This window comes from Schistocerca americana, chromosome 1, assembly GCF_021461395.2.
Source record: "Schistocerca americana isolate TAMUIC-IGC-003095 chromosome 1, iqSchAmer2.1, whole genome shotgun sequence".
NCBI lineage: Eukaryota > Metazoa > Arthropoda > Insecta > Orthoptera > Acrididae > Schistocerca > Schistocerca americana.
Window position 1 is genome coordinate 492,957,053 of NC_060119.1, and position 9,704 is coordinate 492,966,756.

The 9,704-nt window shown below is 44.9% G+C and overlaps 1 non-coding gene across 1 annotated transcript; it reads left to right on the top strand.

The window, feature by feature from the left end:
* Positions 1–8,103: 8,103 nt before the first annotated feature.
* Trnas-gga lies at positions 8,104–8,187 on the top strand. The gene is given in 2 exon segments: positions 8,104–8,143; positions 8,153–8,187. It is a non-coding gene; the product is annotated as a tRNA-Ser (tRNA).
* Positions 8,188–9,704: the final 1,517 nt, after the last annotated feature.

Sequence of the window (9,704 nt, forward strand, 5' to 3'; positions counted from 1 at the left end):
CCTGGACGTGGTGAGTCACTACTCACAAAACTATCCTCCCTAAAACTAGAAAACCATTTTCTCGTCTTGCTCTATTTAATGGCATTATCCCCATACACGGCGCAAATGTTTCAGGCTGCCTCCGCTGCTGCCACCCCTCTACTGGACTGAAACAGAAGAACATGTCGGAACTGTTTCGGTTTCTCTACTTGGCACACCATTTTGTAGCGTCCACAGCTCTATTCACTATCTCCAAATGAAAAAATGATAATATGCAGACAAATAGCAACAGTGAACTACAAATAAAGAAGATGAGAATTGATAAATAAACCCATAGCAACCGGAATACCAAAATGCGAAACAAAAACGTGACTAACTTGCACATGAACCTGATAGTGTAGCTCCTGTCAGTTTGACTTTTGTTCGATGCCACCTTCATGGTACTGCAGGTTTAATGGCCAGAAGTGCAGAATATGAGGTAGAATGTTTATCACGAATGTCGACGGTGCAACATCTCACAGTGATGTTGCTCATCACGAACTCGAAAATAACGCCAGAATCCTAGAGGTGACGCAGAATAGTGCAGTTAAGGGTCTGAGTGGCTGTGTTGTGCAACCTGGCGTTCGCAGGCGACTCTTGTTGGCATCTCGGGCTTAGAGCTGCCCGCGGGGCGCCGCCGCCGCCTGCCTCGCTGAACGCTACCACCCCCGGCGGTTTCCCGCCCCCTCCCGTACCCTACCGGCCGTCCTCAAACACCGCACGCCTCCAGCGCTTCCTCGTACCTGGAAATTAACGCACGCGCGCGGTCTTTAAATATTTTACAATAAACGTTACTCTTCATCAGGCAGCGGCGGTACTGCCACAACAGAGGCGCCTTCCCCCTCTCTCTGGGTCCCCCTCCCCTCATTTTCCCCCCTCATCCTCCCTCTCCCCATTTTTCCACAGCGCGCAGTTTCTCACTTGGCAGCTGGCACCAGGAACGCTTTCATTACTTAAAAACAACACGCTCCTACCGCTTCACACTTATTCTTCTGCACGTCCCGACTCTTTAAAATTTTAGAACGTACGACTTAACTTCAAAGAAAGTCTCTGAGAAACCATGGTAGGGAGAAGTGCTTCTTACCTACTACATTTGCACATAATTTTCGAAGTTGACTTTATCCTTCCGTCAGATTCAACATTTTGTTGCGCTCTAACCGTTCATATTATCGTGATGGAAATCACGTCATTGGTTGTATTCCTCGATGAAGTTGATCATGGTTGTATGTGAAAACGGTATTTAATTTTACGGTTGTTAACACTAATACAGGGTGTTTACAAATGAATGGTGCGGTTTTAAAAATTTATAATAAATCGATTATTATCTTATAACGGCAACCTTATACGAGAGGCGTCCAGAAAGTAAGTTCCGATTGGTCGCGAAATGGAAACGACTATGAAAATCGGATAAAGCTTTGCACAGATGTGTTGGGCAGTGTCTCTAGTATGATCCGAGATAACATCACGTCGCTCTTCTCATTTCTGAGCTCACAGTGAGCGCGTTAACATGTCTAGAAAATAGTGTCTCCCGCCAAGTAAAAGGGCTCAGTGTGAAATTTCGCCTGAAGCTATGCAGGCAACATTACATAACTGTCGTGGTGTTTCTTCTTCAAGATAATTCTCAGTCGCATTCTGCAGGGGCAATGAAGATGCTCCTGCATCGTTTTCAATTGGAAATGTTTGATTACCCACAATACAGCCCGTAATTGTCTCCCTCTGAGTTTCATCTCTGGTCGCGTAAAGCGCTGTCTATGAAGATATCATTTTGGCACAGACAACGAGCTGTAGGCCAGCGTGGAGAATTGGCGGAAAGCACTGGCGGCTGCCTACTATGATGAGGGTATTGAAAAGTTGGAACAACGCTTCGACAAATGCCTAAGTCAGAACGGTGACTACGTAGGGAAGCAACTGGAAGGTGTAGCTAACTGTTACAAATAAAATATTTCTGATATTCACTGTAGTTTCAGTTTCGCGATCAATCGGAACTTACTTTCTTGACAGGCCTCGTAGCAAAAGCAGCGGCAACTGTCAAAGTTCAAAAATGTTCAAATGTGTGTGAATTCCTAAGGGACCAAACAGCTGAGGTCATCGCTCCCTAGACTTACGCACTAATTAAACTAACTTAGGCTAAGAACAACACACACACCCACGCTCGAGGGAGAACTTCGACCTCCGGCGGGAGGGGCCGCGCAATCCGTGACATGGCGCCTCTAACCGAGCGGCCACTCTGTTCGGCAACTGTCAAAGTTTTTGTAGCAGTACCCGCTGTTCGTCTGTCGCGCTTACTGTACACACATAGCAGTTGTTACAGTGCAGTGCAGAGTTTAGGAGAGATTCACCACACAAGTTTGACGTAGGTATGACTTTCTCCTGGCGTATACAACTTTCAAACAACTTACGGGAATTCAGCTAGGTAATATTTACAGCGATCACCGATATTTCGGCGGGAGTACACGCCGCCATTTTCAAGGCACTAGTTTGAAAATGCCTGGGGGGGGAAATTGATTCATCGGATTAGGGAAGGATGGGGGAGAAAGTAGGCCGTGCCCTTTCGAAGGAACCAACCCGGCATTTGCCTGAATCGATTTAGGGAAATCACGGAAAACCTTAATCAGGATGGCCGGAGGTGGGATTGAACCGTCGTCCTCCCGAATGCGAGTCCAGTGTGCTAACCACTGCGCCACCTCGCTCGGTGAAAATGGCGGGGTGTACTCCCAACGGAATATCGGCGGTCGCTGTAAATATTACCTGGCTGATTTCCCGTAATTTGTTTGATAACATAGGTAGATAGTCCCCACAGTTGTGAAAACCGGATGTCTTTGTAAAGGGAAGAGTCCTGGTCGACCTGGTGTCTGAAGCAAACGTCTAAAGAGGCGAGGCCTTCCACCAAAGCCCTCGCATGTCGCTTAATAAAGCAAGTGTTCAATTGTTCATACCAAAGATGACGGTTTGGTAGCTGTTGCGAAAGCGGCTATGTTTTAAACAGTACAAAGTGGGATTAGTGCAGGCTCTGACACCAGTAGAGAAAGTGAGAAAGGGTCATTTTTATGAAGAGTTGCAATTAAAAATGGAGAACGGTCGTTTTTTTTTTAGAAAGAATCATCTGCTGCCATAAAGACACTTTCCATTCATGTGACAAGATGAACACATACAATGCCGGTGTCTCGAGAAGCAAGAAACCACTTACGCTGATAGAGCATCAGCATGAGTCTCCAAAAGTGAACGTTTCCTCGGCGCTGTTGTACGAGAAATTGCATGACTTGTTTTTCTTCAAACAACAAACAATGATGAGTAATCCATTTGGAGACATGCTGGAAATCTGCTGTCGCACCAGGTGAGCGCCAGTAATGATGAATACATTTCGTAACTGGACGGTGCTACGTCCCATTTTCACAGCAATGTGCGAGTGCTTCTTAATAGTTGGATTGGACGTATTGCAACAGCAGACAGGAGCAACCTTCTCCCGGGCCACCCTGTTCTCTGGATTTAATACCACGCGATTTCTTTCTGCGGTATTTTGTGAAAGACCGAGTTTATGCACCGCCATTGCCTGTTTCCCTTGAGGAAGTGTTTGATCGGATAAACCATGCAGTACAAACCATCACGAAGGACATACTACACCGAACCCGGAAAGAATTTCCTTACCGTGTAGGTGTGCGTCGTATGACCAGTGGTCCACATAGTGAAGTATTTTGATTAACGAGTCAAAAAATTGGACGATTGTCGCTCTTATGCTGGAAGGTTTGCCTATATAAAGCATTAAATCGATTTATTATTAATTTTTGAAATCACACCATTCGTTATAAACACCGTATATTTTACGAGACGATACTGGCTTAAAAATAATAAAATTCGGAGCAAAAAATAACAGTTGAAATATGAAGAACGCCCCAATGTTCCCAGTCATAACTCCTCCCACAGAGTCAGACGAATACTCAATAACTTCTCTATAACGGACAATATTTACAGAAATAAAATTAACTACACTACATCGGAGATAGAAGAGGTCCAAAGAAGGTGAGCATTATTACTCAGGGATTCATTCCGTATGCACGGAAATGCTCACTCCATAACCGTGTCAGTGCTACAGAAGAGGCGTTCTTCGTCACTGCACAAGGTTAAAAAAGGTTTGATACCTCACCCTTCAAGAATAGTTGAGCAACATATTACTTCCTCAGACTTAAGCTATCTGATTAAAAGTGTCTAAGCAGCTACTAGTGTACATTCTTGTATGGTGTATTCACACTTCACCCTCGTAACACTTGAACTCTACTGGAGACACTTTCGGAAATGGGTCTGAAGGTCTATGGAGAAATGGTAATCTATTCTTTTATAAGAGGCGAAAGCAGAGAAGGTAGTGACGTTGATGCTGGGGTCTGGAGCGGCTCCGACGTTCTAACTCATCCTAAAAGTGTTACATTGGGTTCCGGTGAGATTAGTGACTGGATGCCACCAGAGTAATATATCCATCAGGGAAATTCAGTCATTCTAAGGCTGCTATTGGTGATGCAGTTGTGAAGTGATAGCGCGGAGGGACAATCACACCTAAACTGCAACCAGGTAGACCTCGGATACTAACGGACAGAACCCGTCGAGTGGTGTGGAAGGTGGGTGTGAAAAAGCACATGAAACCACTCGTGAATTCCATAGTCTCACCAGAAGTCCAGCTAGTCAGTTCACACCATTTTAGAAATGCTGTTCTGCACATACCATTGCCTCAAAGATGCTGTTTTATGGCAGGCTGCACTTTGAAGCGAATATAAACGCTCATCGTCTCCGAACTGTTCTTCTACAATAGGCAGCGCACAGTGCTGTAAAACGAATTTATATCCTTCTGCATTTAGCGTTTACATAAGCGCAATAATGGGAAAACTAGCTAAGCACGACAACACGCCCATACTGTAACTCCACCTCCTCCGTAATTTTGCCACTTGGGACTACACGTAAGGGCAAGTTAAGTTTTCCAGGCATCCTCCAAACTCAAAGCGATCCATCGGATTGGCAAAGGGTATAGCGCGATTCATCATTCCAAATCACCTGTTTTTCGCCATTCGTTCTTCAGTGGCATCGCTTTTTACTCAACCTGAAGCGTCTCTTTGCACTGATTACAGGAATCTGATGCTTGTGAGGAGCTGCTTCATCATTGTACCACATTGTTTTTAACTCCGTGTGCACAGTCGATCTACTGTCTGGAATTCTGGTGGCACTGTGAAATTCACGAGTGATTTCATGTGATTTTTCACGTCCACCTTCCACAACACTCGACGTGTCTTGTCCGTTAGTACACGATCTCTGCCTGGTCGCAGTTTAGGTGTGGTTGTTCCTCCGCTTTATCACTTCACAACCACATCACCAACAGCAGACTTAGAATGATTGAAATGTCCCTGATAGATATATTACTCTCGTGGCATCGAGTGACTAATCCACATGAAAAGTCACTAAGCAGTCCTCACCGATACGTTCTACTGTTGCTGTTTCTCGCGACGACCAGTGGTCTTTTCCCATTACGTAAGGGTGTCTGGTTACTTCTGATCAGATAGTTTACATTTTTGTGGTATATAGGATGATTGAACTGTATCTACCTCTCGGTTTATGCAACCCGCAACGCCTTCAAATAACTCATGAAATATTTTCATATTCTCTCACCTGCTACCTACAAACTATTAGTCCTACACGAAATATGAACGGGACCTTTTTGTAGCAAATGAAGTGTAGTTAAATTTTGAACCGGGACACGTTTATGCTAGAGGCCGTAGTTTTCCATTTATTCAAGAAATACGTACCAGCCGGCCGAAGTGGCTGAGCGGTTCTAAGCGCTGCTGTCTGGAACCGCGCGACCACTACGGTCGCAGGTTTTTGGATGTGTGTGATGTCCTTAGGTTAGTTAGGTTTAAGTAGTTCTAACTTCTAGGGGACTGTTGACCTCAGAAGTTAAGTCCCATAGTGCTCAGAGCGAAATACGTACCAAGTTGAATAACTCAGAAACCGTGGACTCTAGCGAAAACGTATCCCAGTACAAATTTAACTAAATGAAATTTCCTACAAAAACGTCCTTTTCATTTTTTCCGTTCGACTTACAGTCAGGGTGAAGGGGGCGAGCGAATATGAAAATCTTGCATGTAGTATTTGAAGACGTAGCGGACAGCGTGAAACCAAGCACGAGGGGCAGCCGAATCACTCTTTTGCACCGGTCAGCCAAACCATTATGACCACTGCCCACCGCGACACTGAATGCCGTCCGGTTGTGTTGTGGGCACGTGACGCGGTAACAAAATTATGTAAGCGGAGCAGACCCGGGCAGGGGATCTCCTTAGCGAAGATATGGGCTATAAATGGGGAAATCCATTGAGACAAGGGACTCTGACAAAGGACAGATTATTATTAAGCAGAGCCTGTGTATGAGTATCTCGAAACGGCGAAGCTGGTAGAATATTCACATGCTATTGTCGCGAGCATCTACGGGAAGAGGTAGGACAGTGAAACTACCACAATGCGCTAAATGGTTGGAAGTCCACGACTCTTCACGGAGCGTGGGGTTCGGAGGCTTGTCTGCCCCGTAATGTAGGGTGGAGGCGATGTACGGCATCTCATCCGTAAGAGCAGAGTGCTGGTGCACCCACAAGTGTTTCGGAGCACACCGTTCATCGTTAATTGCTGAACATGGACCTTTGCAGCAGACTACCTCTAGCTGTTGACATGTTGACCCAACGACAGCGTCAATTACGATTGCAGTGAGCACGGGACGATCGGGATTTGATCGTCGATCAATGGAAACGTGTCGACTCTTCCTGGTGAATCACATTTTTGCTACACTAGGTCGTTGGTCGTTTTCACTAACGCCGTCATCGAGGTAAACGGCGTCTCCAAACGTGCAGCACGCCTCAGACGCATGCTGGTGGGAAGAGTGGTATGCTATGGGAGACACTCTCCTGCGCTTGCATGGGACCTGTAGTAGTAATCGAAGACACGCTGACAGCTGCGAACCACTTATATCCCTTCATGCTGGATATCTTCCCCGACGGCGATGTCATCTTTCAGTGCCGCGAAACCAGAACCGTGTTACAATAGTTTGAGGAGTCTTGTAGTGAACTCACATTGATGTCTCGGCGACCAAATTCGCTGATGTAAATCCTATTGAACCCTTGTAGGCCGTCACTGCGTACAGAAATAAGCGGGTCGTCATTTACGCGAATCGCATGACCTGTGAGTAGACATTTGTCTAATTTCACATACCACCAGACAGCTACCAACACCTGTCGAATCCCTGATAAGCAGAATCAGTGATGTATTTTGTTCCAAAGATGGACAAACAAGTTATTCAGTAGATGGTCATAATGTTTTGACTCATCGGTGTATATACCATACTTAAAATACTTATACAGTTCAGGTTGTGGGGACTGTACATTCATACTATGCAAGGTCTTCATGGTGTGTGGTGGAGGATATTTTGTGTAACAGTAACTGCTCCAGTCGAGAATAGTGTGCTAGCTCGAATCTCTGTAATATTGCCTTCGTGGTCTTTTCACGAAATGTTGTAAAGTTGCTGCATTAAGTTGTTCTGAAAGCGGTGCTGATATTCAAGATAATAAAAGCGGGTTAAAAGCTGTGAGCTATCTGGGGGAGTTATCCTTGCATTACTGAGCAACTGTTTCACCAGGTATTCAGTCTAAAATGGTTCAAATGGCTCTGAGCACTATGGGACTCAGCTGCTGTGGTCATAAGTCCCCTAGAACTCAGAACTACTTAAACCTAACTAACCTAAGGACAGCACACAACACCCAGCCATCACGAGGCAGAGAAAATCCCTGACCCCGCCGGGAATCGAACCCGGGAACCCGGGCGTGGGAAGCGAGAACGCTACCGCACGACCACGAGATGCGGGCTATTCAGTCTAGTTTACCAAATTGCCAACCAGGCTAACATTAATTATAATCTTTTAATAGTCATCTTACGACAACCTGTGATATATATATATATATATATATATATATATATATATATATATATATATAGAGAGAGAGAGAGAGAGAGAGAGAGAGAGAGAGAGAGAGAGAGAGAGAGAGAGAATTTAAATAAAAAGAGCCGGCCTGTGTGGCCGAGCGGTTCTAGGCGCTACAGCCTGGAACCGCGCTACCGCTGAGGTCGCAGGTTCGAATCCTGCCTCGGGCATGGGTGTTTGTAATGTCCTTAGGTTAGTTTGGTTTAAGTAGTTCTAAGTTCTAGGGGACTGATGACCACAGCAGTTAAGTCCCATAGTGCTCAGAGCCATTTGAGCCATCATCATCATTTAAGACTGATAATACCTTTCAGCGTTCAGTCTGGAGCATAGTCCCCCTTATAAAATTCCTCCAAGATCTCCTATTCAGTGCTAACATTGGTGCCTCTTCTGATGTTAAGCCTATTACTTCAAAATCATTCTTAATCGAATCCAGGTACCTTCTCCTTGGTCTACCCCCACTCCTCCTACCCTCTACTGCTGAACCCATGAGTCTCTTGGGTAACCTTGCTTCTCCCATGCGCGTAACATGATCCCACCATCTAAGCCTGTTCGCCCTTCATGCTAAATCTGTAGAGTTCATTCCCAGTTTTTCTTTGATTTCCTCATTGTGCACACCCTCCTGCCATTGTTCCCATCTACTAGTACCTACTATCATCCTAGCTACTTTCATATCCGTAACCTCAACCTTATTGATAAGGTAACCTGAATCCACCCAGCTTTCGCTCCCATACAACAAAGTTCGTCGAAAGATTGAACGGTGCACGGATACCTTAGTCTTGGTACTGACTTTCTTCTTGCAGAAGAGAGTAGATCGTAGCTGAGCGCTCACTGCATTAGCTTTGCTACACCTCGCTTTCAGTTCTTTCACTATGTTGCCATCCTGTGAGAATATGCATCCTGAGTACTTGAAACCGTCCACCTGTTCTAACTTCGTTCCTCCTATTTGGCACTCAGTCCGTTTATATCTCTTTCCCACTGACATTACTTTTGTTTTGGAGATGCTAATCTTCATACCATAGTCCTTACATTTCTGATCTAGCTCTGTAATATTACTTTGCAAACTTTCAATAGAATCTGCCATCACAACTAAGTCATCCGCATATGCGAGACTGCTTATTTTGTTTTCGCCTATCTTAATCTCACCCAGCCAGTCTATTGTTTTCAACATATGATCCATAAATAATATGAACAACAGTAGAGACAGGTTGCAGCCTTATCTTACCCCTGAAACTACTCTGAACCATGGACTCAATTTACCGTCAACTCTAACTGCTGCCTGACTATCTATGTAAAGATCTTTGCTTGCAAAAGTATGCCTCTTATTCCATAATCACGTAGAACAGACAATAACTTCCTCCTAGAAACCCGGTCATATGCCTTTTCTAGATCTATAAAACATAGATACAATCTCCTGTTCCACTCGTAACACTTCTCCATTATTTGCCGTAAGCTAAAGATCTGGTCCTGACAACCTCTAAGAGGCCTAAATCCACACTGATTTTCATCCAGTTTGTCCTCAACTAATACTCGCACTTTCCTTTCAACAATACCTGAGAAGATTTTACCCACAACGCTGATCAAAGAGATACCTCTGCAGTTGTTACAATCTTTTCTGTTTCCATGTTTAAAGATTGGTGTGATTACTGCTTTCCTCCAGTCTGATGGAACCTGTCCCGACTCCCACGCC